The sequence below is a fragment of the Xenopus laevis genome, chromosome 2L, assembly GCF_017654675.1.
Source record: "Xenopus laevis strain J_2021 chromosome 2L, Xenopus_laevis_v10.1, whole genome shotgun sequence".
Taxonomy (NCBI): domain Eukaryota; kingdom Metazoa; phylum Chordata; class Amphibia; order Anura; family Pipidae; genus Xenopus; species Xenopus laevis.
This window is the reverse complement of record NC_054373.1, coordinates 131,027,327-131,051,263: the sequence shown is the minus strand read 5'-3', so window position 1 is coordinate 131,051,263 and position 23,937 is coordinate 131,027,327. Positions and strand designations below refer to the sequence as shown.

The 23,937-nt window shown below is 34.7% G+C and overlaps 1 long non-coding RNA gene across 1 annotated transcript in view; it reads left to right on the top strand.

Annotated features, from left to right (window-relative positions):
* The first annotated feature begins 3,438 nt into the window (after positions 1–3,438).
* The window catches only part of LOC121400033, a 112,971-nt gene continuing 92,472 nt past the window's right edge, over positions 3,439–23,937 (top strand). The window contains exon 1 of the long non-coding RNA XR_005965496.1: positions 3,439–3,800. This is a non-coding gene — a long non-coding RNA (uncharacterized LOC121400033). The remainder of the gene's footprint in view (positions 3,801–23,937) is intronic.

Sequence of the window (23,937 nt, the reverse complement as noted above, 5' to 3'; positions counted from 1 at the left end):
TGGCCAATCGAACTGCAAAGGGCAGATTCATTAAGGGTCGAATTTCGAAGTTAAAAATACTTCGAAATTCGACCCTCGAATTGAAATCCTTATCGAAGTCGAAGGATTTAGCGCTAATCCTGCGATCGATCGATCGAAGGATTTTTCGTTCGATCGAACGATTAAATCCTTCGAATCGAACGATTCGAAGGATTTTAATCCAACGATCGAAGGAAAATCCTTCGATCAAAAAATCACAGGCAAGCCTATGGGGACCTTCCCCATAGGCTAACATTGACTTCGGTAGGTTTTACCTGCCGAAGTAGAGGGTCTAAGTTTTTTTTAAAGGGGAAGTACTTCGACTATCGAATAGTCGAAGGATTTTAATCCAACGATCGAAGGAAAATCCTTCGATCAAAAAATCACAGGCAAGCCTATGGGGACCTTCCCCATAGGCTAACATTGACTTCGGTAGGTTTTACCTGCCGAAGTAGAGGGTCTAAGTTTTTTTTAAAGGGGAAGTACTTCGACTATCGAATGGTCGAATAGTCGAACGATTTTTCGTTCGATTCGTTCGATTTCGTTCGAATTCTAATGAATTTAACCAATTCGATGGTCGAAGTACCAAAAAAATACTTCGAAATTCGAATTTTTTTCATTCGAATCCTTCACTCGAGCTTAGTGAATCGGCCCCCAAGTGTTCATCTCTGAATATATCCCTACCCTAGACTGATACAACTATAAGATCAAACATAGCTTTGTTGTCCATTATATCTTTCTCTACAATAATAACTATTCTGTTTGAGTATACCATACACCATGGTTAATCCCACATGTTCTGCTAATTCATTTTTTTTATTTTCTTGTCGATCTAAGAGGTTCATAGCTATGTAAAAAAACTCTTAATTTGTGCAAATCCTTTAGTTTACATAGTAGACATTAAGGGCCTATTTATTAAGCCTCAATATTTTCTGGTTGTGTTTTTTAGAGGGAAAACTTGAATTTTTAGAAGAAAAAAATTGAATATTTATAGGAAAAAAATAAATTGTTTAGAGATTTATTATATCCCAATGCTGCTAAAAATCCAAAAATAATAATACTAAATCCTGTCAAGGTCATGTAGAATTCAATGACCGATGTCTCTCTTGGCATCATGATCTGTGCTGGTTTTTGTACGATAATCTGAAAAAAATTATCAAATTAGACAAATAAATACCCCCCTAAGACATGTATAATCAACCTTCACTGGGAATAAGCAAAATATATTTGTTATGTATCATTTTATTTTATGCTTTATTCTGTAAAACTAAAAGCTCCGATAAAAATATGTTACAAAAAATAAATTAAATGCAGTGGGGCATCTGGGGAACAAATTTTCATGGGCATGCCCAGTGTGACTTGGGAAAATGGGAATCCAAGTGGATTTTGGGGTAGGGAGGAGCATATGGAGAAGAACCCTGAAAGTAGGGTCTGTAGTGCAGAGAGCAAAGTTGGGTGAAAGGGCATATGAAGCCACAGATCCTGGAAGCAGGGGCACCATGGTCTTGGTTAAAGGAGAACTAAAGCTTAACTAAAGATGTAAGTTAGAAAAGTTGTACATTATGTTTTGGGCTTGTGTACCAGCACAAGTTTGAAGTCCTGGATCATTGCTGCTATTGAGAATATATATAACTATAGGCTGGTGCAATAAGTTCAGTAGTATATAAAATATTTAAAAAAAAATTATATTTTTCCTGTCAGCTCTTTAAAGTTTTTTTTAACATTTCTCGATTTAACATCACTAGTGTGTTTGAAAAATTCTCTCCACACCTCTATGTATAATTCTTGGGAACGCATAAACATACAATGAACAAAACCAATATTGTTTGTAGATTGTAAGCTCAATATTGGCAAGGTTCGTATTATCTACTCAATTTGCGTGTCATTTGCTGTTAAATACCCTTATGTACACTACTTTAGAATGTTATTCTGCTAATTAATAATAGAGTTGTTATTAAAATTTTTAATAATAATTAAATAATTTTAATCATTAAAATTAAATATTTCTGTTCAGATTGTACCTGGGAAATAAAGGACAATACTAACATAATGGAGCAAATGTTAATGAATGTCTTTGCACTTATTTTGCACCTACTTACATACTGTACATCTAGACATGGTCATGTTTTTTTTTTTTAAATTTATTTGCAAATAGCCTTGCACATTATTCAACTATTCTTGTAAGGAATGTAAGACAGGGCTTAGTTTTATTTTTATTATTAACATGTAAAGTATATTTATAAAATTGCCAACATATTCCGCAGCATTGTACAATAAATGGGTGATACAGGAAAACACAATAATCAACAAAAAACAATACAATAGGTAAAGAGATCCCTGCACTAAAGAGCTTACAATCTAAAAGATACAAATTGAATGTTTTGTCAATATTAATCCTTACCCTGTAAGGTCTAAACAGAGCATACATTTAGGGATGGTCTCTATCCCTCATGGGAAATAAACAACTCAATATTGTACTGATAAAACCAGCCAATGTATATGTCATCCAGACTCCATACATCAATGTCACATCAGGACCACCAGCTTTGGCTCACTAAGTAAGGAACCTGTTTTACTCAGACTAGTTTGTTAGTTATCAGATCAAACTGTCAGGATAAATATAGTGTAATATGTTTCCCGGAACAAGATATTTGTACATACTGTTTGTAGAATAGAGCACCTAATATGGGTTAGTGTCAGTAAATTTTGCAGGGGTGTATAACTCTTGCCTGCAAAAAGGCCTTGTTTCCGATGTGTGTATTCCGGGGAATGAGCACTCAGAAATTGTGTAACTGCTAGCATCAATCTACATAAATGTTATTATTAAGCATTGACTAGCAGTCAGTCTGTGTAGGACTGTAGGAATAAATTGGTTTTCTTAAATTATGCCATTCTAGAAAAGAAAATATGCTGACAGAATATAGCAGATTGCTTATTTCCTGGATGTTTTCTGTCACTGAAAGCTCATAAAGAAGCATTTTTGAAAAGCACGCAAGAAAATATAGATCTGTTCTGCATAGATAAATATGTCTTAAAACAGTTCCTTGAAGGATTATTGATTTACAAAAATGAGTTACAGAGTGGTCATACCAGGGAAATCAACATTTGCCATTTGTTTTCAAGTGTGGTATTTTCTCTGTAAAGCAAAAAGTTACACTAGCAGCAGATATTCTTTCAAGGGTTTGCATTTGTGCATTAAAGCTTATCAATTATTTGTAGCTGCTTGTCATCTTATTCTGATAATAGAGGCCTGGTCAAGAATAATAATTACCATTTCACCTTTTAGCTCTGATCCAGGCACTATTCCTGGTGCAATATTACCCAAAGCATCTCCTCTCTCCCTGTACACAGGACCAAAAGTGCAGGCACATCATTTATTGATAAGACAAAAAGAATGTAATGAAATTATCAATGTTCTTGAATTAATTATGAACATGATTAAGAAAGCTAAAATCTCAGGAGCCAGGATCTCATTACCCATTCAGTCTTAGGGATTGCTTTCATTCAGCAAGGCAAAAAGGCTTTGAGCAGCCCCACAATTGCTTTTCTCTCATTTATTTGTACTGGTGTGAGGGGTTGCTTGTTTTCTTTTTGTTCTTATTCTGACATATTTTATCAGTTTAACTGTGTATCACAGTGTTTGTTTTATTTTTTTTTTCTTAGCTCATATGGTGCAATGAAGTGCCTATGGGGCCTAACTCTACATATGTCTTCAAGCTGCATCTGTTTTTTTGTGTACTCCTCTGAGTCAAAGCTCCTGGACCTTCAAAATGCACTTCAAGGTAAGCCTGAGATGTAGCAAACTTCCCTTAGATTTATGTCTTCTGCTGCGCGATGGTACTGCCTTGCTGCCACTCTGTTAGCAGGGTTAATGACATCATTATCACCCTGTCCAGAATTTAGATGTGGAGTCTTCTGTTCAATAAAACCCTTCGGCTTTCTTTGTTCATTTATATAACCATATTATTGTAGTGCTAAAGGAAGCATATTTTATATATGGCTTTCATATCGCCTGCTTTTATATATATATAAATAAATAAATAATATATACAAATAGTTTTAGAAAAGCATGAATGTTAGCAATTCTAGCCATAGTATTAATATTAAGATCTTAATTGGCAGTTTTCATTTATGTATATTCCCTTCCTTTATTTCCTTCATTCTGATTGTACATGGGGTGCTTTAATTTTTTTCCCCTTTTTTATCTTGTATGTTTATTTGCATAAAATAGTGTCTTTCATTATGTTTCTGGGCCTTACTAAATTACTTTTTTAATATCTGGTCAGAGATGAATGTTTATGCTATCTTGCTTTAATAACAATTTTCATTATGATTCTTCGTCAGCCTTTTTTACATAACTGTGCCAGTGTACATGAACACGAGTCTATGCAATAAAATGAATTAACTACCGGTTACCTTAATTATGCTGCGATCATGTATGTATCTTTCTACATTTTTCTAAAGAGGAACTATTTCCCTTTGCATATTTATTTTGTATTTCTGCAATAAAACAAAATGAGTTTAAGAAAAATACTGGTCTAAAATTCACTGGTCAAAATTCAAGGAGCATTGCTTATACACCTAGAAATGTAAATGCATATTAAAGTCCTTGCTTAATATTATTGTTGAATACAGATAACATTTAATTCTACCTTGTTTAAAATCTTATTATCGGTGTACATTAATACAGAATTTTCCAGGAAAGTGTTTCTAAAGGAAACATTCCCAATCTCATTATCCTGGGAATTATATTTTTTCACAGTGAAGTAGTTGCATATGAGTAGCTGTAAGGATACTTCTTTTTGGGCCTCTCTGTAATTTATCTTTGCAGTTTCACAATGGATAAAACATTACTGTTGGTCAGCATAAAGAAATTTTTTTTTGTTCAATGCAATAAGTTATATGCAGCAATAGCACTCTTGTCAACTGCATTGCCATTTGTGTTTATCCGGATGAACTGTTATAAATAAAAAATGTAATGTATATGTGTATGTAATAAATATTTGCCCTGGATCTTTGAACTATATCATATAACTTTGCAGAGGGCCTGCAGCACGAGTAATTATATTATTATAACAACTTTATACTTACATTTTTTGTACAGATTTTGACATTTCAATAGACTTTTAAGCAATTTAAAATTCTAAATCTTATCCAAACCAGTTTAACTTTATTTAAATGGAATACTTATTTAAAATGTTTTGCTTCTACAAGCAATGCAACATGTAAAAAAAATAGATTAATTAATTTGCTTTTTCAACATAACCAATTATTTATTGAGCATTGATTACATACATTAATGCAGATTTTGATTTAGCTATTCTTGTTGTAATGCATGTCAGTGTTTGCATATATTTGCTGTTCCCTGTTTCCATGAATGTATTGCTTTAAGGATATACTCAAATAAATGGGTGCATTTGTTTAACTAGTATTCTGTTGAGTAAAAAACAATATATATATTCAGATGTGTCCAGAATGAGTTAAATCAAATTACCTACTTTAGATTGATTTAAATCAGTAATGGATATTCTCATAAAGCTGCTGTTACTAGATATTATACAGCTATCTGTGTCCAATGATACGCGAGATATGAGAACTGCTTACCACAGAGGATGTTCCTAAAGGACAGATATTGTTTCCCGTACCTCAGGGAGTAAAAAGCCATACTGCTGGATCAGGAACTTTTACTAACAGCAAGTAAATTCAGGCCTTATCAAGTTACAGCACTCATGTTTTATTGTTCTCATTAGAGATTTAAGGACTAATTCTAGTTGTTAGCACTTAACAGTTTAATGTTTTCCATAGATAAAAATTAAGATTCTTCTGGGAGATTATTTTAGTTTTAAAAGTTTGCAAAATATACTGCAGTAATATACTGTAATGTAATTGATTGCTAATTTAAATTATTTTACTCTGCGATTGTAAAGCATTTAACCATATCTTACAAATTAAATGCAATCATTGCAAATTTATGCAGAAAAAAAGTTTAATTATAGGGCAGTTTAAGTAAGTGTTCTGAGAAACTGGCTGATGGAAAAGTACTTTTCTCTCTTGGTGTTTCATTATATGTTTGTGGTAAGATTGTTTTTAGGTCCTTGGAATTTATAACAAAAAATGAAACAACTAGTTGTGTGCTGTTCACATAGATTTAGTTAATTATGCATTTAAAACTACAGCTCATACATAATTATTTAAGCAGGTTCTATTTATTAAGCCACTTTTAACAGTGTGTCATTTCTAAAGAACAATCATTTAATCCACAACATTTAGGCATTGTAATTAGAGACATAGATAATATTTCTCAGTTTCCTAATTACGGCACACAGAGAAGTCTCAAATTGCCGATATTTGCTTTCTGCTCCAAAGTGTTAACGTTGAAATAAATTCATTCTATTAGCTGATCGTTGTTTTTCCATTTGCCAAATGTTGGATCAAATAAAACAGTGCAAAGGGTTGAATTTACTAGGTTTCATTTATTTGAAATGCTCAGAGTAACTTAATGCCTTACATAACAGTATTTGCTGAATAGAAATATCTACTTTACTGAACATCTGCCTTTTAAGCAGCGAGAGTGTATAGCGAGCATTGACATTTAGATGTTGTGAGAAAAAGGTTAGTGTTTTTTGCACATGGTGTAATATTAGGTTTCAGCTTCATTAGTTAACATCCAGCACCATTAAACTCCTGCAAATTAATACAGTATTGTACTCGAATGGTCAGTAAATATAACCTACTTTCTGCTATTTAATGCTGAGGATATCTGGTTGAAATATTAGTTAAAAATATGCAGTTCTAAAAATGACTATATGAATTTCAAACACCAAAACATTGTGTTTACTTAATTATATGATAGAGTTTTAAGTTCCTCAATAAAGAAAATAAATGTATTATGAAGATGTCCCTGAGGAAATGTTGGAATGCATGCCTGTATTTGTACTGTGCCCAGAATGCTGCTCAATAGACTTTCCAAAGCACCCAGGTAACAGCTGGTGCAGGCCATGTGCCAGATTTGACAGCCCATATGCTCTCTTTAGTGCTGTAATTATCTCAACACAAAACTCTGATAACCTTGTCTACAGGGTCCAGTTTCAGTAGGTTGAATTGACTCCATGGCTTTGTTAGTAAGTTCCTTTTACATTGTAAGAACTTCATCAAGAGTTTGAATATTGTGTGAATCTATAGTATGTCTGCCAGTTTCAGGGCAGGTGTCTCATTAACCCAGTGAGGGACAGGTCTTTTTGTTCTTGAAAAATATATTGGCAAATAAGCAGTGTAGCAGTTTTATATACCTAATTTTTAAAGGGGAACTTTTATAAAAACAAGCATTTAATCTCTTAGAAATAAAAAAAAAATCCTAAATATAATAATTTAAAATGGATGCACCCTTTATGAAATAATCAGGTTAGTCTTCCCCATGTCAGCATTCCTTCTCTTTATAGGGGCAGAGTACATTTTTGACAGATATCATTTAAAAATTCTTTTTAGATGACATATATAGATACACATTTCTGAGAAGAAGAGTAACTTCAAAAATTTTTCCTTGAGATGAGGTAATACTTTTAAAGGCACATAGCTAAGGTTTTAAGAAACTTCTTGGTGTGCTTGGATATAAGGTTTTACTGACATGACCAAAAACAAAAGAATAATTGGAAAAAAAATTTTTTTATACATGTTCACAGATATAGCTATTATGTATATATACTTTTCTTTCTCCTTCTTTAATTTCTGTACTGATATATGGCTAATATTCATCAACAATATGGGTCATATTTAAGCATCAAATCCTAATTTGTAACATTATGAATCCCAAAATGTTGCAGTGTCTTATGGTTTTAAAATATATTTACAGAAATATATGTATAATTTCTAAAATAGGAGTGTGAGAGCAAAAATACATGAAAATTCAATTATTTGTTCCCTATATTATTCTGCTCCATTATCACCACATCTCACCAAGGCCCTTAGTTACTTTAGAAAATATAACAATTTATTACCCAAGATGCCATCAACATTTTGAGGGACTTTTACCTCTCCGGTCAATAATGAATACTGCAACTCTTCCAGTCCATGCACTGGCTTCTGCTAACTTTCAGTTTAAAAGTCAGACTAATGGCCCTGACATTCAAAGCGGTTCACAACCCTACTCTACCTTACATTTCTGAACGAATACCCTGATGCTCAACAACTCACTTGTGAGACTCCTCTATGCCTCTCTCTTTACCTCTTCACATACTCACCTTCAAGACTTCACCACTTTTCTGGAAATCCCTCTCCCATTCAATCCAACGTTCTCTCATTCTCTTCATTTTTAAACAACCTCACACATTTACTCTCAAAATAGGTTTGGTATATGTTCAGATAAATGCAATGGTCAGTGCCACATCTCTCACCTTGCTGACTCCTGATCTTGCCCATCCCCACACTTTATATCTCATACACCTCCTTTTAGATTGTAAACTCCCTTTACTCCTGTCAGTTATATTTTTGAATGTAATGTATTCTCTATGTTCAATGTATACACCCATTTGTACCCTGTAGGTATGCAACTTCTTTTCAGTAGTGTGCAACATTAACCAATTTTATGACTTTATGGTAATATTCAGAGAAAAAAGATTGTGTAAGAAAACTTGCTACATTAAAAAAAATGACTAGGAGCAAGTAATACAATTACATATCTGTGTAAACTGTAGACATATATTTTAGTAGTGTGCAAAATAAAATATTTAATGCATTTACAAATAATAGAATAAAATATATATGTCCACCATACACATACCTATAAACCTACCAGTAACTGAGGTGATCATCTATTACTTTTTCTGTAAAACAGTGCCCTTTTCTCTTAAGATGGCCATACATGGGCAAACTTTGTTATCAGACTGGTAGGCCAGCATGTTAAAAGGGTGTATGTTGATTTGAAGAAGGCCAGATCTCAGAAATCATATCTCAGTGCTCATAGTTCATACTTCTGGACCCACTGTATCAATCCAAGAGTAGATGCAATTTAGATTTTCTCTGCAGTTCAGTGGAGATGTTTTTTCAATCTTACTTATAGTGCAAAGGGTAGAGTTTTAAGTGACATCAGAAGCATAAGATGTGTCTAAATGTGCCTTGACCTTCCCTTAAAAACAAGCAAACCTATTTTAGGACCCAACTTTAAAACATTTGCATGAGCATTCCATGTTGTGTCTGTGTCTGGCACATGAAATTTGTAGTTCTAGCATCCTACTCTACTTGAAGATAGTGATCGCCACAGTCCACTAGAGTGAAAGTCCGCCACTCCATTCATTTCTATGGGATTTTTAAAAGGTTATTTATCAATGGGTGAAAGTGAAAGATCACCCTTTGATAAATACACCTTTAAAATTCCATAGAAATTAATTGAGAGTGGCGGAATTTCACTGTTGTGGACTGTGGCGATCTCTTACTTCACTCTTTGATAAATATACCCCATAGTGTATTTAGGGTTGTAGATTAAATGATACCATAACTGTACAGTGCTGCACGCTGTCTACATAATTAATTACATTTTTTACAGTTGGGCATTCCCTTAAAAACAGGTAAAGCTATTTTATGACAACTATAGAAGGCCCAACTTTGAAACACTTGCATGAGAATTCCATGTTGTGTCTTTTTTATCACAAAATGGGATTCACTTGATGTAGTTCCAACATCCCACTGCATTTGTATACAGTATTAATAGGGTTGTAGATTAAATTGTACAGAGCTGCAGACTATGTTGCTATATAATAGTTGAGTCCCATAATAGGAGAGTGCATGTTAAAGCAGGGAATAGCAGTATTAGAATGTGTGGCTTCTGAAATACCTTTCACTTTAGCTAGGCCTAGGTATCTTAACTGGTTTCATAGATTGATCAAGCTAAGTTCTGAATTCCTCCTGTGCTCTGATGTAATTATGTCACACACTGAGCTCCTGAAAAGCCGGAAGATGGCACCTTTGAGCTCTGCTGCGCCTACTCTGCACTTATAGATGGTAGTATAAGATTGGGGGCACTTATAGATGGTATCACCTATGTGGGGGGAGAGCAGGGATGGGGGACTTTGTAGGGTACTGGGTAGGGGTTTTTATTTGTGGGGGGGTTGAGTTCTCCTTTAAGGCCTCAAATGCTGTAACTATGAAAAAAATACTGTAGAGGAGCCATAGGAGAAATGATGAAATATTTAGATAAATAAATGTGTGTAAATAGACAAAATCACCAAGCCTTATAATCCTGCATAATGAGGTTGTGGTTAGGGGAATGCAACACTGTAGCAAATACTACATCTGCAGTTATGAAATATAAGTTGGAGGGTGATCATTTATTTTACTGTATATCACTCATATACAGCAAAAGTTATGTGCATTAAATAAGGTGCCTTCCACATTCGGACAGTCTCAGAGGAGAGAAGAGTATAAAAAACAGGTTTGAAAGGTCACGTAGACCAAGATAAGAAAATGGATTTCATGTTATAGAAGACTTTCAAGAAGATTAACAGAAAGTGAAATGTACAAAGGATGAGGCTGGAAGGGTCAAGAGGGATTTTTAGAAAAAAAAAGACTAGCACATGTGTATCAGAGATTTTTAATATATTCTGTATCTGCACAGTTGTATAAATATGAGCTTGGAGAATTTAAAAAGACATTTTGGTTGTAAGATACCATTTGTGGACATTACTTGAAGGGTTTGTTCTCCTTTGAGCTAACTTTTAGTATGATGTAGAGTGATATTCTGAGACAATTTCCTTTTGCAGTTCATTTTCTATTATTTGTGGTTTGAGTTATTTAGTTTTTTATTCGGCAGCTCTCCAGTTTGCTAGAGTCCAAATTACCCTAGCAACCATGCATTGATTTGAATAAGAGACTGGAATATGAAAAAGGAGAGGTCCTGAATAGAAAGACGAGTAATAAAAAGTAACAATAATAATACATGTAGCCTTACAAAGCATTTGTTTTTTAGATGGGGTCAGTGACCCCCCCCCATTTGAAAGCTGAGAAGAGTCAGAAAAAGAAGGCAAATTGTTGAAAAAAACTATGAAAAAATGAAGACCACTTGAAAAGTTGCTTAGACTTAGCCATTCTATATCATAAGAAAAGTTAACTTAAAGGTGAACCACCCCTTTAAGACTTATAGTAATTACTTAGCCTTAAATTTCATTTGAAGGACCAAAATTACTGATACATATTGTATATATAACTGCTGACCATTTGACTTGACCAAACACAGCAGCACACGAAATTTCTTTACGCTGTCACCTTAACTAAGTATTAAATAGTATAAAAGTAACTCTATATAACTCTTAAAGGAAAACTATACCTCCAAAATGATACTTGAGCAACAGATAGTTTAGCAAGAGATGTGAAAGGCAGTTTTTTTTTATCAAACTGCCTTTCACATCTCTTGCCTTAAACCACTGTTTCATGATGGTCTGTGTGCTGCCTCAGAGATCACCTGACCAGAAACTACAACTCTAACTGTAACAGGAAACAAAAGACAGAACTCTGTCTGTTAATTGGCTCATGTGACCTATCATGTATGGTTTGTTTGGTATGTATGTGTGCACTGTGAATCATATGAACCCAGGGGGCTGCCCTTATTTTTTAAAATGGCAGTTTTCTATTTATAATGGCACATACTACTAAAAATATATTATTATGAAAATGGTTTATTTACATGAAGCAGGGTTTTACATATGAGCTGTTTTATGCAATATACTTTTATAGAGACCGACATTGTTTGAGGGGTATATTTTTCCTTTAAGCAGTGTATTGAAAGTTTGATATTTGCTTTCATATGCCTGCCTGAGAAAGAGCCTCTTTATGAAAAAGTTTGGAATTTACATTTTCTTCCTTTTTTTTAACTTCTAATTTTTAATTTCATTTTGGAAATTAATTATGCCAAAAACTTTTCCAGGATTTGTGTCCCATGTAAAGAATATTAATGGAACAATGTATACAGCATGTACAACATAAAGGACTCATGCACTTGTGACTGGGAAAGAACATAACATGGTTATTAGCATGCATTTAACTAGGGATTGTTTTTTAAGATAAAAACATAATTGTCACCAATTCAACAGAGAGTAAAAGGAAACTGCATCAGTTGAAGATGTTACATTCCTTTTTTTCCCCTGCTTCACAGTATTATTTCAAAGTACAGGAGGTGATGTTGTATTCCTTGGTGAGCTGTTCAAAGTCAGGAGCAGCAATATTTAGCACATGCTTGGGCAGTCGTGTTTGAAATCCATGCCTCCCCTCTCTTGTGTTTTGATGTGCCTTTAGGGGATGCTTGCCTGTTTGTAGTTTGTTTTCTTTTGTTTAAGGTTTCAGCTACTGCATTGACTAATGATTATATAGCAGTAAACTCTCCTCCCTGCTAAATTCAGAGGTAATGCCTCAAAAGCATTTTTCCCTTGTGTGTCATAAAACAATAAAAGAAGTAGACAGCCCCCTTTGAGGCAGGATAATCCTTTGTTTAAGAGAAAGAAAAGGCCTGTAGCGGATTCCTGTGTTTTGAATTCTAATGGGAGAAGAGGCTAATTAAAAATGTACTATATACTGTATATAAAATAGGATATCTTTATGAGGTGTGTGCCTGTACATCTGTATATATTTGAAATGCTTATGCAGTGTAATCTCAATAATTTGTTTACTAGTGATGTGAATGTTAATTGTTTACTCTATAAGTAGGCTAAAATGGGATGCCTTCAGAAGCTATAATCCACAGTCCAGTGTAGGATCATGGTTTGAGATGTCACTAGACTATACACTAGACTATGAAGTTTACAAGGAAGCCTGGTTCGATTCACCTGTGAGATCCTTGTGACCTTTGGTAGCTTTCCATATCACCCTGTGCCTCTAAGCTTATAGCAGCATTTTGTGGGGGCAGGGACTTGCGGTGGCTACAAAATACACCATAACCGGTAACAATGCCTATATTTTTTTTGTAAATGCAGGATTCCAATATCTAGTTAGTGTGTTCTAAAAAGGATTTGCTTAGGCATCATCATTTTTAACATACTGAACTTCTTCATAATATCTATGGTACCTGCTGGCAGCACTGTGAATTTTACATTAACAGCTTTCTCCTTGATCTCTACAGCAGACAAAGGGTTAAAGAACAGAAGGCAGGTCCCCTTAAAACCTGGAGTGTTTAAGAGGGGTCTATTAGGATCATGGGTGCAAGCGGAAAAAAAATGTTCCATTATTTATAGACAAAGGTATTACAGCAAAGATTGATTAGCCTTGTTCATGCAAGAGAGTTAGCAAAGCAGGGCAGTTATTACCCTAAACTATAAATTCAGCCTCTAGCCTTTGAAATAACAGATTTGTCTTTGGGGATATGCAAATTAGTTACCGCCTTGTGGATCATTAACCCAAATTTAGATGAACAAATTCCTTAATCTCATTTTTTTTATAAGCTTTGTGGAATTAAAGTAAGGGGAAAAGTGAAACAACCTTCAAACAGCTCTAGGGTTATTTATTTATGTATGTGTGTGTGTGCTTATGTTTTGCCATCAAAATCTTCTGCTCACTCTTCAAAGTTTGTGTCTATCCATCAATTCTCCTTAGTGTGATCATCACTATGTAAAGCCATACATTTACCTTTTTAATAGTCTCTTTATCTGATCTAAAACCATGAAAGTTCTCGATGTTTTGGAACCCAAATTTGCAGTTACCAAATTACAGCTTGTACGCCTGATGAGATGGCACCTGAAATAAACATGTTATGGAGTCCAGGCAGGTAGAGAAAGCTCACCTTTAGCTCCTTGTGGAATTCCACTTTGAACACCCCAGGTAGCTGCATGTTCTATATGTACCAACTCATCCCTTTGATTCTGTACATATACAAGATATTATCATTGTCACTTCTAGCAGCATAACTTCAATTGTTTCCAGTATTTTTTAGTTTTACCAAGATTAAAGGTGCTTAGAAATATCACTGGTCACAATGAGCAATGGTGTCAAGTGATATCACTGTGCCTCTGGTACCTTCTAGGAAAAATCTGACTCCTGGCCACATGTAACAGTGCACATACATTGCACATCTCTCTCATTGTATTTGTATTTTTGCTCTCTCGCCCCAATTACAGTAGCCACATGGTACAGCGACATTCCAATGCTTGTAAGACTACAAAATGAGGATATAAATTCAGTCTGTGTGTGTGAGGCCCAGAATGAAAAGCAATTAGGAACAGAGCAGGAGTGAATATTATTATGCTTTATTTATAAAGCACTGGCATTTTACACAGTGCTTTGCTGAGATTATCATATACATCAATACTTGCCCCAATAGATCTTACAGTCTAAGATCCCTAACATGCAACACACTCACAGACACACACTAGGATCTATTTTATCAAGAAACAGCTTATGTGTTTGTATGTTTTGGATTGTGGGGGGAAATCCACCCAGACTTTTGTAAAAGATAGAAACTGTATGAAGTTAGTGCCCTTGTTCTTAATCAAACACAGCTTGGCAAATGTGTAGTGCTTGGTTCCCAATTACTGTACCACCTAACTCTATCATGGAAAAAGAAGCCTTATATTTATAGTTGCATTTCAACTAAAAAGCTTTTAGGCCAGTGCTGTAGCATGTTTTAGTATAATGCCTCACATCTAAATGAACTGAGGTGTTTAAATCATAGCTATTTCAACTAGATGTCTTGGTGTCTTTGACATATGATGTTAGTATTTAGTTGTAGAATAGAGACAAATGTCCATTGGAACACTAATAGATGGTCAGTGACCGCTAATCAAGCTAATTAGAGTCCTTTGTGTGTATGGACACATGCAGATATCCTATTGATGAAGTATAAACATCATACATCAACAAACAGTTTTCAGTTGTGTTTAAAAGTATACACAAAGTAGAACTGTTCTTATTCTCTTCTCACTCACTCACTTACTCACTCATTCACTCAAGCTTGTAGGTCTTTTTCGTTGCTAAGTGATCTGAAGGTAAGCAATTACTCTCCAAACATAGAAACATGCAGACAAAGGCAATACACTGCTATTTAACGCCAAGTATAATTTTGATATTACTTTGATGGGATGTAATGCAGTTTATACAAGTTATACATGGTATATGCAATTAATTAAGGGTTTGGTTTGGGATTTGTTCAAATTTCAGCAGTTTTACAAGATTTAGCTAAAACCATTTTGTGTATTTGGGCAAGTCTTTTGTTCCTCCGGAGGCAACTTCAGGCGATTTAGCGACAAGTTGGACACACCTCCAGCATTTTCAATTACTGGCAACGTAGAGGCATTTTCCGGAGATTTATCAACTGCACATAAAAAAATCACGGGTGACAAATTTTCTGAACTCCTCCCGTCGGCCACTGCCTTTAGAGCGGGGATTTTTCTGGCGATCTGCTTTTCACAGGATGTAAGCCTGTTGTGCCTATCAATGCAGCCTACCGAGGTGCTAGAAGGTGTGTATAGCTCCAGGGTTCCCCTTCATTAATAGGCGCAGTTGCTTTCTATTTGAAAGAGGAGGCAGGGCTGTAATGGTACCAAGCGCAGCGATAGGTAATTGTCAGGAGTGTCTTTGTTCCAAAGTACCTTTAATGAATTTTGTCAATACACACAACAAGTTCCATCCATTTCTTGCAACCACTTTTGCAGCTATGGTCATAAATGAGCCCTAAGATGTTATTACATGTATGCTATCTATTTCCCGAATGCTTGAGACCTTGGGTTGTCCTGTAATATGTTTAAGCCTGCTAAAATTCATTAAAACATTTAATAAAGTAGGATTGTTTTGCCACCAATATGGATTCATGCAGTTAAGTTAGGATCATGAAAGAGGTACTGTTTTACTATTAATAAAAAAAAGAAAAAAAATGTTAATATTTGCTTAAAATAAACACTCTGGAAGATGGCCTTCCCATAATTTAAAGCTTTCTGGATACTGTGTTTGTATTACTTTTTAGTTATTTATTTTTTATACTGATTATTTTTAAAATTAGTCAGAAAATGTCCAAATTACAAATCTAGGTGATACAGGTTGCACAGAGTTGTGAATCATGTCATAAGACGAGTAATTAGTGCATATTTATTCTCTATTTTAGCTGTACTTCAATATAAAAATGACATTGGAGCTGACTGTAATTTGTTTTTTTCTATACTTTTGAATATATTAAACACATTTTAAGCTACTGATTTCTCAAATCCTTTTTTTTCTATGGGTTTTAGAGTTCTTCGCACAGCCCTGAACCCTGACCCTATGTAAGGGATTTGGGTAATATCTCCCGCTGATGGGTGGTAAGTCCTTTAGGCAAGGGACAGTCATTATGACCAGTCAGGAACAGGACTGGCAGGAGCAGGACAGAATGGGTATAGAGACAGGATAAAGCAGAAGTGGAACAGATCTGGCATAAAGGCAGGAGTGGAACATGTGGTCAGAAAAATAGGAGACAGCAGGAGAAGTGAGACCTACCGTAATGGAATAATAGCTAGGGACTGTCACAGTGCACAAGCTACCAGAATCTAATGCTCAGTTAAGATACGGGAGATGAGTCTCCTGGCCCAGTGATTAGGGAGAGCAGCCAGAAACCAGGGGTTCCTTGCTTGATTCCCAGCAGAGTCTTATACCCTACCAGTGTGGAAAGTGTCTGAGAATTTTAACACAAATTTGTAAATGTGAAACAGTTTTATTTTTTTATTCTTATTTTTGATTATGACTGGTAACTGTAATAAACTATCATTTACTAACACTGGGCAACTTTTCTCTGCGCAGTAACTCATGGAAACCAATTATCAATCAGCTTTAATCAGTTTACTGATTCCTGATTGTCAGGAGTCCTGACAGTGAAAAAATTGTTTAACACATTTGCCATAATCAGTGGATCGGTTCTTTAGAATCAAATTGACTGTCTTGAAAAGGGACAATATATTTATTGAAAAAAAATATATGTATATATATGAACCAGTCTCTCTTTTATTTTGGTGGTAAAATATGTACTATCACAGATGTGTTCTGTGGTAACTCATAGCAACCAATAATCAAGTACCTTTAATAGTTTTACCACACAATGGCAGATTTACTCACTTTAATTAAACATTTCCTTCTTAGGGGCAAATTGTCTATGATTCAAGGGTTGTTTAAAACAATGTAAAAAAGTGAATGTGAGTTCTTTGCATAGATTGTTTTTTTCTGAGGTTTTTATTTTGGAAATAATGTAATTGTAAGTTTAATTGTATGTAGAAATATTTCAATCCATATTCCCCATTGGTACATTTACTCTGAGGTCATCAATGCTATGGCTGGCTCTGTTGAAATGTGGACAGTAGTGATGGGCGAATTTCTTCCGTTTCACTTCGTCCAAAAATTGGTGAATTTCCAGTGTAATTTGCGAAACGGCGAAAAATTAATGAAACGCGAATTTTGGCACCGGTGACAATTCCAACGCTGGTGACAATTCTGACGCCCATTACATTCAATGGGCGCTTATAATTGTCGCCGCGTCGGAATTGTCACCGGTGTCAAATGTATTTTGACGCCCAAAGGTCTCATTTCGAATTTATGTGATTTTTTTTAACTCGAACATACTCACAACTTGTCTTGACTTTAAGAAAAAAATTGAATGTCTAATATTCGATTGAACAGTTCTGACCCGAAAATTCAAATCATGAAAAAAACCTTGAAAGTCAGAAAGGCTATTAACATCTCCAAATGGCTCAACAGAACTCTGCCATTGACTTGTACATGAATGTGGCAAGTTTTAGGTGGTGAATATTCGAATTAGGACTGTTTCCATGGCCGAGGTGTGATAAATCTCACATTCAGATTTACATTCGAAGTGGGGGATTAAAATTCGAATGTGTGAATTTTGACACCAAAAAAATGTACTATTGACTATTCGACCCTTAATAAATCTGCCCCATAGACTGTCTTTGCAATTTTTCAATTGGTCTTAGATTTTATATTATCAGCCTTCTTCAGCCTGCTGTCAACTGGTTCTCTGTAAGCATTCCAATCCACTGCATAGTTTCAATAGTTAACCAAGATAGTACTGAAATTCCAAGCTGGAGAGCTGCTGAACAAAAAACTAAGTAATTTAAAAACCACAAAAATAAAAAGTAAACTATTGCAAGGTTTCTCAGAATCACTGTCTACTAAAGTAATGGTGTACTATCCCTCTCCCACATGCTATGTGACAAATTTGTTTGTCACATAGCATATTTATACAAGACTAACAGGGAATAAATGCAGGGACAGTTGAAGTGCAATGATTTGACAATTTTGCTTTGCCGAAAATAAGCAAAATATTACATAATTCACCAAACACATTGAAGTCAAAGGATGGTTTTTCAAACAACTTTTTTAAAACTGCGCAACATTTTTTTTTTACTATACATTAGAGTCTATGGACATTTTGTCATGGAAAAACACAGCCAAATATTTCTCTCATCCCTAGTGCCAACATACTAGAGACATGAAAAGTGGTCAGTAGGGAGATTTTAATCAAGACAATAGCACCAGTCAAGAAAGAAGTATTCAGTCCAGTAAGCCAAAAGAGTGATATATAGAGATGGAACATATACAGAAACTCTCAGGTGCATTTTATCTGAAAATAAGTTGACTACTGTATAGCAAATCCTTAAATTTGAGGGAGGATTTGTAATTAGATTATATGTTATAAGATTGTTAAAGTTACAGCTATGGGATCTGTTATGCAGAATGCTCAGGACCTGGGGTTTTCCAGATAACACATCTTTTTGTCATTTGTCATTTCTAGTCTACTAGAAAATCATGGAAACATAAATTAAACCCAATAAGATGGTTTTGCTTCCAATAAGGATTAATTATATCTCAGTTGGGATCAAGTACAATGTACTGTTTTATTATTATGGAGATTTGGATTATTTGGATAAAATTGAGTATATGGGAGATGGCATTTCCATAATTTGGAGCTTTCTGGATAAAGGGTTTCTGGATAACCGATCCCATACCTGTATTAATAAATTAAATATGCAGCTACTGCTACAGTGTTAAAGGCAGATGATAGACATTTCTCTTAACACCTTAGCTTTGCTCCCTGTTTATAGAGTTGCATTTTTTTCTTGTAATATTTCTTTTTCTCTACCAATTTTTCCTCTGCTCATCCAGTTACTTTAACATTCACATTTACCTCCCACACAAAATTTCTAGTATTTAGAAAATTCAGCTTGTAGGTAATAAACAACAACCTTTTGCATTTTCCAGTACAAGTTGCTCCTTTGCTCTCTTCTACACGTCTCTTAAATGGATCTCTTCCTTTTTTTTGAACTGCCACTGGTTCTTTTACATAGTTACATAGTTAAATCGGGTTGAAAAAAGACAAAGTCCATCAAGTCCAACCCCTCCAAATGAAAACCCAGCATCCATACACACACCCCTTCCTACTTTGACACAAATTATATATACCCATATCTATACTAACTATAGAGTTTAGTATAACAATAGCCTTTGATATTATGTCTGTCCAAAAAGTCATCCAAGCCATTCTTAAAGGCATTAACTGAATCAGCCATCACAACATCACCCGGCAGTGCATTCTACAATCTCACTGTCCTGACTGTGAAGAACCCCCTACGTTGCTTCAAATGAAAGTTTTTTTCTTCTAGTCTAAAGGGGTGGCCTCTGGTACGGTGATCCACTTTATGGGTAAAAAGGTCCCTTGTTATTTGTCTATAATGTCCTCTAATGTACTTGTAAAGTGTAATCGTCCCCTCGCAAGTGCCTTTTTTCCACAGAAAACAACCCCAACCTTGACAGTCTACCCTCATAATTTAAGTCTTTTACACCTCTAACCAGTTTAGTTGCACGTCTCTGCACTCTCTCCAGCTCATTTATATCCCTATATTATGTCCAAAACTGCACTGCACTGCTTTTCTGTGAGTCACACTGGGACCACCAACCTTTCTTTATAAGTTTTTGGTGTTATTATTTCAAGCTTATTATAATATCTATCTATCAAACACTGGGGACCAATTTAAGACTGCTTGTGCATAAGCAATCTTAAATTGGTCCCTTACAGTCCTGGAGTTCCTTCATAGACCCTTGTTGCTTATAATACAGGTATCGGATCCATTATGTGGAAAGCCGTTATCCAAAAAGCTCTGCATTACAGGAAGGCCATCTCCCATAGACTTCATTTTGATAAAATAATTAAAATTTTTAAAATTGATTTCCTTTTTCTCTGTAATAATAAAACAGGATCCTAACTAAGATACAATTAATCCTTATTGATTTATGAAAACCATTGTTTTATGGAAAAAAAATCTGACCAAACTCCCTTCCATGATTTTAACTCCTGTGGCAATAATTATTCTAGAAAAAATGTCACAACAAAATAGAGTGTCAATTCGAATCATACAATTGACACTCCGTAAACTCAATTTTCTCAAGTTTTCGCTGTGAAACCTCAACTTTTTCAGATTATCGGACAAAAAACACAAATTTTATGGATTATCCAGAGTAGATCACAATGTCAAAAACAACTTCAGGGACATCTGCCATTGACTTCTACATGACCTCGACTGGTTTGAGTATTTTCATATTTTTAGCAGCTTTGTGGTATGATAATTCTCTTAAAATTTGAGATTTTTTTTCTCTACAAAAAAATCAAGTTTTAACCCTAAAATCCTCGACTAGGAAAAAAATTGAGGTTTAATAAATGTGCCCCTTAATGTATAGTCATCCAAATTTTGGAAAAATCCCTTGTCTGGAAAACCCCAGGTACCAACCATTCTGGTAATAGGTCTCATACCTGTACCTGTAAATATTTTGGACTGTGCAAAAACAGTATGCTGTCAACATTGGGCCATAATAAATTCAGTGAGAAAAGTATCTCATGGTTTATTGTGAAAATTTATGAGCATTATTCAATTTGAGGAGAAAAACTTTTCTCCTAATTCAGCTTCAGTTTTTCCTGTAGACCTCAATATAGTTTTCATATGATAAACATTAAGATAAACTTTTCTCATTGAATTGCATCTGGCTCTATGGGAAAATCTGGAATTGAATTAAGAGTTCATATTTTCTCATCAAATTAAATCTGGCCCATTTTTTTTTCTCAGCAGTTCAAATTACACTTTTCTTACACATTTCATTGCAGTCTAATCTCTGAGGAAGGGAGCAGCATTTAAGGAAAGTGAATTCTGGAGAATGATTGAGTGTAGAACCTGAACCTCTCCCCTTTACTTATTCAGGAGAGTAGAAACCTAAATTCCACAACAGTTATACATGCTCCTAAGCTTTTTTAGGTCCTTTTGACGCCAATTTCTTTGCTCCTAACTTCTTCATATGTTGCTAGAGCATATACACTTTCTCCCTCCATCCATAGACATACCCCCATCTACTGTCATTGCAGATACCATTGAATTAAATAATTAAATTCTATGAAGAGGGGGTGGGAGAAGAAATCTTCTTGTTGGAGCTGAGTGTATAAATATTAAAACCATACAAATGCATGTTCTGTTCAGTCAATTTACAGTACAGACCATAACAAGAAGTGATATTGCTATCATTATACCTGTTCTTATGAACTTTACTTCAAATAAATGTCACTTAGGCCTATATAGCTAAAAAATGTCATTAAAAGATATTTCATTTGATACAGACATAAATAATTTATATACCTCCAAAATGTATGCCTCTAAGTAATAGTTATCACTGAATGAATGTCTTTCAGTGACAGTCATGAGTAATTATCAAATATAAATTTAATTAAATAAATGTCACTAAATGTTCTTGCTCATTAAAATGGTTCATAATTAATACAAAGATTATCATTTGAGTTCTGTATAACACAAATATATCCGACAGTTCCACACTTTTATGTTTAAAGTTACCCAGATGCCTGTGTGCAATTATTATTTGATTATATGTTGTCGTTTTTTTTTTAATCTTCTTTAAATCATTGTCTTAATTAAAGGTAATGCTGGGAAATTTAGCCTGTCCTGTAGCTAGCTGCACCAGGTCTGGGAGAATACTAATAATGTAGCCGGTGAATTGTTTCTGTTTTACTGCTGACACCTTTCAAGTTTGATATGAAACCCCTTCAACCCCACCAACCTGTGGGCCATTCCAAATGACTTGCAGTATAGAGTTCATATCTGCCAGGTTATACCAGATCAATGACAGAGGGAAACCTATGACATCTGCGTAGAGTAGGGCTGCATATATTTTAACAATACCCCTTCACAACAAACTTTTCATAAGATGCAGCACAATAATGACTAAAAAGCTACAGTTTCAGAATCAAAACTTATGTATTATTTAATGTGACCTATGAGAATATAAATATCAGTAACAATCACTGTATATGACCTGTATAAAAACACTTATGTTGGGATTGTGTTTTTTTCTAGTCACGGAACGCAATGCTTTTTATGAATAGATACATTAACTTTAAAATGATTCCTTTTTCCGTGGTTTTCACGGAACATTGTAATGCTCTCTACACCCTTAGGCTACAAGCACATAACATAATATTAAGTGGACTAAAGAAGCAGCAGTTGCCTTTTTTTCTATGCATTCATTTTCTTGGATTGCTTTTCTGCTTAACTGATATTTTAGGATAGTTACTGGTTTCTAATTATTCCTTATGGCCTTTATACATTTCAAATCAGGTTTTCTTTTTAATTAAAATTAGTTTCACATAGTAAGATGTGAAACTAATGTATGCTAATCTGCCTTCCAAATCAGCCCTTCTCAGCTGTACAAGATGCTTTTTCAGAGCAGGCTGTAAAACTCTCGATAAGCAGAGTAGAGAGCAAGGTGCAAGTCCCTCCGCGATAACCTCCTGACTCTGACATTATAGGCCTTTCTACTAGAATTGAGTTCTACATCTTATTTGATCAGTTATTGTCACCGATGACTAATGGATGTACCCGGTGAGTGCTGCTGGGTGGGAGATCCAGTCCATCAGGCAAACCAAAGGCACAGCTGTGGGCCACGGGGGCAGACAGATAAAGAGAAATCTGTTAATGTTACAGGGCCACCAGTAACTGAATAGACTATATACTGAATTATGGCTGGCTTGTAAATGTTATTTGTACCCACTAAAAGCTCATTAATCAAGCAGCTTTCTATGCCAATGAAACTGATGAGATTGTATAGCTATGAGAAAAACTAAACTAAAAGTTTCTGTTGCTAATGAAGAAATACCTTAAGTCAGCTAATTAAAAAGCACAGGAGTGATAAGCATGCATAAAGCAAACAGTATGGCTTTAAATTGTATTTCGATTAGTAAACAAATTTTATATGTACAAAATAAACAGCAAAGCAAAAAAAGTAGAAAAATGAACATTTAATAATAACCGTGTTTTGTAGGGCACATGATATTCGGTGCTTTTTGACCACTGCAGATTCTCAGGGAGAGCTTCGGCAGTCAAACCAGCATTTCTGGATGGCTGCCATAACCGATCAGTTTGAACAGTTTGCTTATACAAAGCACTATATGCATCATAAACCATAGTTCGAACATTTTATGAAAAAAAATATTTCAGTATTAGTATGTGTAAATTTGAAGGTACATACTAGAGGACTTTCTAGGAGCAAATAGAAAATCAAATTGAAAAAGTATTGGCTAGGTTATGACTATGGTCTGTTTATTGTCAGGTTCAGCCTAACTTGTATGGACTTGTTATGGACTGTGAACACAACCAAAAGCAATCCTACAAATCCTGGGAAGAATACGAAAACCTTAGGCTCCTCTGAGCTGAAAAGCCCTAGTACTAATCATTTTGTCACCATACTTTGTACAAAGTATTTTAGAAAGTCTTTGAGGTATGTTTATTAAAGAGTGAAGTTAGAGATCACCACAGTCCACTAGAGTGAAATACCGCCTTTCTCCATTCATTTCTATGGTATTTATCAAATGATGAAAGTGAAAGCTCACCATCTGATAAATACACCTTTAAAAATTCCATA